This window comes from Staurois parvus, unplaced genomic scaffold (assembly GCF_062004578.1).
Source record: "Staurois parvus isolate SC_StPar_1 unplaced genomic scaffold, SC_StPar_1.0 ptg002222l, whole genome shotgun sequence".
NCBI lineage: Eukaryota > Metazoa > Chordata > Amphibia > Anura > Ranidae > Staurois > Staurois parvus.
The window spans coordinates 180,527-188,136 of NW_028320018.1; the positions used below are offsets into that span (position 1 = coordinate 180,527).

The window sequence follows — 7,610 nt, forward strand, 5'->3', positions numbered from 1 at the left end:
GCTGGATTTACCTGCAACTGTTTCCATTACCTTTACAAACCACTAGAGGGCGGAGCAAGCCTCTGCGACAGCCTGCCTATATGACCATAGCAGGTGCTAAGGTGCAATGCGGTCATTTGTTGGTCATTGCTGGGATCTAACATACCCGACAACCTGAACATTTACATAAAACCAGATATTTTTACTACTATTATTTTTTATCAAACGCCTCTCTATTCTTAACAATTTCCTTTCCTCTTACAACTGAATTCTGGCAAAACTAATTTGGGCAAAACGGACTGTGCCTGTACTGCAAGGGTGAACTGCTTGTTTATGTGTAGGGGGAACCAGGTAAAGCAGTTTTACTTACCTGATCCCCTGCTCTGCTAGACCAGTCCCCTACTTTGGTGTCATGAAGTATGATGCAGGGACCATAGCCCTGCATGGGACGTGAGATTGCTAAAAGGCAGTCCCCTACTGGAGCGTGCACACAGTGGAAAGGCATGGTGCATTGGAGTCCATCAGTTCCAAAACAAATGTAGTTAAAGGCTTACTAAACCTTGCATTCACTATATCCGCTCTCCCCGGACCCTGCATTCACTATATCCGCTCTCCCCGGACCCTGCATTCCCTATATCCGCTCTCCCCGGACCCTGCATTCCCTATATCCGGTCTCCCCGGACCCTGCATTCACTATATCCGGTCTCCCCGGACCCTGCATTCACTATATCTGGTCTCCCCGGACCCGGCATTCACTATATCTGGTCTCCCCGGACCCGGCATTCACTATATCTGGTCTCCCCGGACCCAGCATTCACTATATCCACTGTCCCCAGACCCTGCATTCACAATATCCGGTCTCCCAGGACCCTGCATTCACTATATCTGGTCTCCCTGGACCCTGCATTCACTATATCTGGTCTCCCTGGACCCTGCATTCACTATATCTGGTCTCCCCGGACCCTGCATTCACTATATCTGGTCTCCCTGGACCCTGCATTCACTATATCTGGTCTCCCTGGACCCTGCATTCACTATATCCGGTCTCCCCGGACCCTGCATTCACTATATCCGGTCTCCCCGGACCCTGCATTCACTATATCCGGTCTCCCCAGACCCTGCATTCACTATATCTGGTCTCCCCAGACCCTGCATTCACTATATCTGGTCTCCCCGGACCCTGCATTCACTATATCCGGTCTCCCCAGACCCTGCATTCACTATATCTGGTCTCCCCGGACCCCGCATTCACTATACCTGATCTCCCCGGACCCTGCATTCACTATATCCGGTCTCCCCGGACCCTGCATTCACTATATCTGGTCTCCCCAGACCCTGCATTCACTATATCCGCTCTCCCCGGACCCTGCATTCACTATATCCGGTCTCCCCGGACCCTGCATTCACTATATCTGGTCTCCCCGGACCCTGCATTCACTATATCCGGTCTCCCCAGACCCTGCATTCACTATATCTGCTCTCCCCGGACCCCGCATTCACTATACCTGATCTCCCCGGACCCTGCATTCACTATATCCGGTCTCCCCGGACCCTGCATTCACTATATCTGGTCTCCCCAGACCCTGCATTCACTATATCAGGTCTCCCCAGACCCTGCATTCACTATATCCGGTCTCCCCAGACCCTGCATTCACTATATACGGTCTCCCCGGAGCCTGCATTCACTATATCCGGTCTCCCCAGATCCTGCATTCACTATATCCAGTTCCCAGGACCCCGCATTCACTATATCCGCTCTCCCCGGACCCTGCATTCACTATATCTGGTCTCCCCGGACCCTGCATTCACTATACCTGATCTCCCCGGACCCTGCATTCACTATATCCGGTCTCCCCGGACCCTGCATTCACTATATCTGGTCTCCCCAGACCCTGCATTCACTATATCTGGTCTCCCCGGACCCTGCATTCACTATATCTGGTCTCCCCGGACCCTGCATTCACTATATCTGGTCTCCCCGGACCCTGCATTCACTATATCTGGTCTCCCCGGACCCTGCATTCACTATATCTGGTCTCCCCGGACCCTGCATTCACTATATACGGTCTCCCCGGAGCCTGCATTCACTATATCCGGTCTCCCTGGACCCTGCATTCACTACATCTGGTCTCCCCGGACCCTGCGTTCACTATATCTGGTCTCCCACACTACACACAACATGGAAATGCAATTATTGTAGTAAATATAAACTGCTCAATACCTTTTCTCATCAGCAGTATATAGCAGTCTTGTGTCTTCTATCAGTGTCCAGCAGTGCACTGGTTAAAGCTTGTAGGAGGAGTCTTCATTTTGCTCTAGGAAAATGCAGAACTCCTGATCTCTGTCTGGACAGTGCTGATTGGCCCTGTGCTGATCACATGCACACTCCCAAGAGAAAAAACAAAACAAAAAAAACCTCTCTAGCAAACACCAAACTGAGCATGTGCACAATGACTCTACACAATATCTCTTATGTCTAGGGGATAAGAGGGGGACACTGGAAGAAGGGGAGGATCAGATAAGACAGGATCAAACAGCCCTTTTAACCAATGGAGAGGATTAACCCCTTAGGTTCCACAGTGAGTATAACAAGCACGCTTTACTGCATATTGTTATTTATTTCAGGTACTTATATAGTGCTGTCAATTTACGCAGCGCTTTACATATATATTGTACATTCACATCAGTCCCTAACCCTCAAGGGGCGTACAATCTCAGGTCCCTAACTCACATTCATACATACACATACTAGGGACAATTTAGACAGGAGCCAATTAACCTACCAGCATGTCTTTGGACTGTAGAAGGAAACCTGAGTACCCAGAGGAAACCCACACAGGCACAGGGAGAACATGCAAACTCCATGCAGGTGGTGCCGTGGTTGGGATTCGAGCCAACAACCCTAATACTGCCAGGCGGAGGTGCTAACCACTTAGCCACTGTACTGCCCATATATACAGACTGATTTACTGTTGTGGGTTTATTAACACTTTAATCCCCTGACAACTACCCAACAAATGCACTGCTGGGCGGCTGATGGGTATGTGCTGCGGGCGCGCTCACTGCAGGACATAGACTGAGCCGTCTAACACAGCTAAAGATCAGTAGCTGGCGAGATCGACTTCCAATCATCTCACCACTGTGAAAGTGCCACATGGGCATTCATTCCCACCCCAAGCTGTTTAACCACTTCACTACATTTTCACCCCCTTCCTGCCCAGACCAATTTTCAGCGCTGACCAGGGGCGGAGTTGCCATTTGGGAACTCGGGCACTGCCCGAGGGCCTGGGGTCAGAAGGGGGCCCCATGAGATGCCCCTGGTACCTTTCATAGGCTTTTTTGGGTGTGGTTTGACTGTAGGCAAGGACACAGGGGCCCCATGATCCCCTATTGCCCAGGGGCCCCATGAGTTCTCAGTCCGTCCCTGGCGCTGACGCAATTTGAATGACTATTGCGCAGTCAAGCAACATTGTACTCCAACTAAATTTTTATCATTTTGTTCACACAAATAGAGCTTTCCTTTTCTAGCATTTGATCACCACTGGGGTTTTATTTTTTGCTAAAAAAAACCCCCAAAAAACAGTTTTTCTTACATTTATGTTATAAAATTTTGCAAATAAATAATCTTTCTACAAAAATGTAGGCCAAAATATATTCTGCTACATTTCTTTGCCGAAAATAACCCAAATCAGTGTTTATTATTTAGTTGATAGGAAAGTTATAGAGTCTACGAACGATGGTATATATCTGAAAATCGATCAGTTCTGATGTACTGAAGGCCAATCTCTTTTCTTTCTCATTTCTTGAGGCCCAAAAATGTCAGGACGGTACAGACATCCCTCAAATTACCCCTTTTTTGGAAATTAGACGGTCTGCAGTATTTAGTAAGAGGCATGGCAAGTTTTCTGAAGTTGTCATTTTTTTCATAATTTTTTTGAAAATGAAGAAATTAAAAAAAAAAATGTCACCAGTGCAGTACAGCATCATCATATAACTGGTGTGGCGGTGATCATGGACATGGACTGGTGACAGTATAAAAACATAAATATATATATACACACACATACATATATATACATACATATATATATATACATACACGTATACATATATATATATATATATATATATATATACACACATACACGTATATATATATATATATATATATATATATATATATATGTGTATGTATGATATACAAAGTCTACACACCCCTGTTAAAATGATTTCAGACCTTTTTCCACCTTTAATGTGACCTATAAACTGTACAATTCAATTGATATTGAAACTGAAATCTTTTTTTTTTTGGGGGGGGGGGAGTAATCATAAAAAAATAAAATAATTTGGTTGCATAAGTGTGCACACCCTCTTATAACTGGGGATGTAGCTGTGTTCAGAATTAAGCATCATATTCAAAATCATGTTAAATGTCAGTACGCACCCGCCATCATTTAAAGTGCCTCTGATTAACCCCAAATAAAGTTCAGCTGTTCTAGTAGGTCTTTCCTGACATTTTCTTAGTCGCATCCTACAGCAAAAGCTATGGCCCACAGAGAGCTTCCAAAGTATCAGAGGGATCTCATTGTTAAAAGGTATCAGTCAGGAAAAGGGTAAAAAAATATTTCCAAGGCATTAGATATACCATGGAACACAGTGAAGACAGTCATCATCGAGTAGAGAAAATATGACGCAACAGTGACATCACCAAGAACTGGACGTCCCTCCAAAATTCATGAAAAGACGAGATGAAAACTGGTCTGGGAGGCGGCCAAGAGACCTACATCAACATGAAAGGAGCTGCAGGAATATCTGGCAAGTACCGGCTGTGTGGTCCATGTGACAATAATCTCCCGTATTGTTCATATGTCTGGGCTATGGGATAGAGTGGCAAGATGGAAGCCTTTTCATACGAAGAAAAACATCCAAGCCCGGCTATATTTTGCAAAACACATCTGAAGTCTCCCAAAAGCACGCGGGAAAGTGTGTTCTAGTCTGATGAAACCAAGGTTGAACTTTTTGGCCATATTCCAAAATATATGTTCGGTGCAAAAACAACACTGCACATCACCCAAAGAACACCATACCCACCGTGAAGCATGGTGGTGTCAGCATCATGCTTTGGGGCTGTTTTTCTCCAGCTGGAACTGGGGCCTTAGTCCAGGTAGAAGGAATTATGAACAGTTCCAAATACCAGTCAATATCGACACAAAAACTTCAGGCTTCTGCTAGAAAGCTGAACGTGAAGACGAACTTCATCCTTAAGCATGACAACGACCCAAAGCATAAATCCAAATCAACAAAGGAATGGCTTCACCAGAAGAAGAGGAAAGTTTTGGAATGGCCCAGCCAGAGCCCAGACCTGAATCTGATGGAAAATCTGTGGGGTGATCTGAAGAGGGCTGTGCACAGGAGATGCCCTCGCAATCGGACAGATTGGGAGTGTTTCTGCAAAGAAGAGCAGGCAAATATTACCAAGTCAGGATGTGTCATGCTGATAGAATCATATCCAAAAAGACTGAGTGCTGGAATCACATCAAAAGGGGCTTCAACAAAGGATTAGTGTAAGGGTGTGCACACTTATGCAACCAGGTTATTTTAGTTTTTCATTTTTACTTCCACCTAAAAGATTTCATTTTGTTGTTCAACTGAGTTGTACAATTTATAGGTCACATTAAGGGTGGAAACAGTTCTGAAATTATTTATCTGTCTCATATTTTTACATCACAGAAACCTGACATGTTATTAGGGGTGTGTAGACTTTTTATATCCTGTGTGTGTTTGTCTGTGTGTGTGTATATATATATATATATATATATATATATATACACACACATACACACACAGACGTGCCTCGGTTTACAAATTTTTTTCACAATGCGAACGGACTATTCAGTGCATTTACAAATTTTTTTTAATCATGTCCCTGGACAGTATTTATGCCTTTAAAGTACACTTTATAAAGAGTTTTGAACAGATAAAAGACTTTTTTTTTTTTCACTTTTTTCTTACCTCCGGAACGGATTATTTGGTTTTCAATGCATTCCTATGGGAAACCGCGTTTCAGTTTATGAATTTTTCGCAATACGAAAAGTCCCGCAGCACACATTAAATTCGTAAACCGAGGAGTGTGTGTGTGTAATTTTTTTTTTTATCAGTTCCTGTAATAAATAAATAAATGCGGTTGGTGCGTGCCGCATTTGCACATTCATTTGAAAGAACTCCTCTACCAGTGGTTCCCACAGTGAAAAAAAGTCTGCAACCCTTTTTTTTTTTGTTCAAACGTGACCGCATGGAACAACGTGGTACTTTGCACAATGCAGATTCATGCAATTTAAAATGCGGACCACCTTCCGACGCATGGGGTGCCGTTAGGAATCAATGGCATCCCTCACACGTCTGCAAAAGAGCAGTGCGTTTTGTCTGCGGGAGCAGGAAGGCGTGCGATTTACATACCTTCTCACACCCGCACCAGTGTGAACCGAACCTTCGGCCTCTTGCGCTCGTACGCTTGGCAGTTCCTATACGCTGACACAGAAAATCAGTTTTGGGCGCCACCCGTGCTGCGTACAACCGCCAATACAAGAGAATGGCTGTATGGGGCAATGCTAGGCGAAACCAGGGGTGGACTGACCATTTGGAAACTCGGGCACTGACCGAGGGCCCGGGGTCAGTAGGGGGCCACATGAGATGCCCCTGGTACCTTTTTCATAGGTTTTTTTGAGTTTGGGCAAGGACACAGGGGCCCCATGATCCCCTACTACCCGGGGGCCCCATGAGTTGTCAGTCCGCCCCTGGGCGAAACACTACTGAATCAGCGTTCACACACACGCACGTTTGGGCAGAACCGCCGCAGACGCATGCACTGGCAAATGACAATGTGCACATTTCACTTGTATTTGGCGACTGTACAGGGTGCATGCGACTTCCTGGGCACCATAAAGCAGCAGGGGGTTTTGCGCCTCAGCACACAGGGGCTGCTAAGCGTTCACCTGCATTCATTGGTCAGCCTCATGCAGGTGAACGTTTAGCAAACCTGCCATGGCAGAAATCACATTTGCAGCATTCCTGAGAAGAAAAGAAAACAGCAGAGAACTGTCCCTGGGACCCAGTAACCTCCATGTTCCTGGGTGCAGGGATGGTCACAAGGAAGAGGAACTGCTGGGAGTTGTAGTTCCTACAGTCTTTACAGCATAGTTTTACCTGCAAAGACGGCTGCTTCAAATCTCCTTCATTTCATTGCGTCTGACAGATTCCTTCAGGATGACATTCAAGGCACGAAAGAAACTTGCTAAAGGAAACTGATACCGAATAAAAGCAAATGAACATTGCCCTCACTAAAGATGGCCGCCCTGGGCAGTGCCTATGGGTTGCTAGCCTAATCAAAGATGGCCGCCGCTGACGGCGCCTCAGAGTTGCTAACCTAATCAAAGATGGCCGCCGTGGGTAAACTCTATGGGTTGCTAACCTGATCAAAGATGGCTGCCGCTGGTTGCAGCTACGGTGGCTTGGCTGAGGCAAATGTTGGAAAAGGCAAAGTGTTCTGTGACATTATTCAGCGAGGATTCGAGCTGGAGAGTTCTTCACTGATTTTATATAATAAAGCACATACTAGCACAGAACTAGACTGA

The 7,610-nt window shown here is 45.7% G+C and overlaps 1 protein-coding gene across 1 annotated transcript in view; it reads right to left on the reverse strand.

Annotated features, from left to right (window-relative positions):
* The window catches only part of SHLD1 (shieldin complex subunit 1), a 118,990-nt gene extending 111,669 nt beyond the window's left edge, over positions 1-7,321 (reverse strand). Inside the window, exon 1 of the mRNA XM_089665503.1 lies at positions 7,183-7,321. The gene's annotated coding sequence lies outside the window, so the exon portion shown is untranslated. The remainder of the gene's footprint in view (positions 1-7,182) is intronic.
* Between the last annotated feature and the right edge of the window lie 289 nt (positions 7,322-7,610).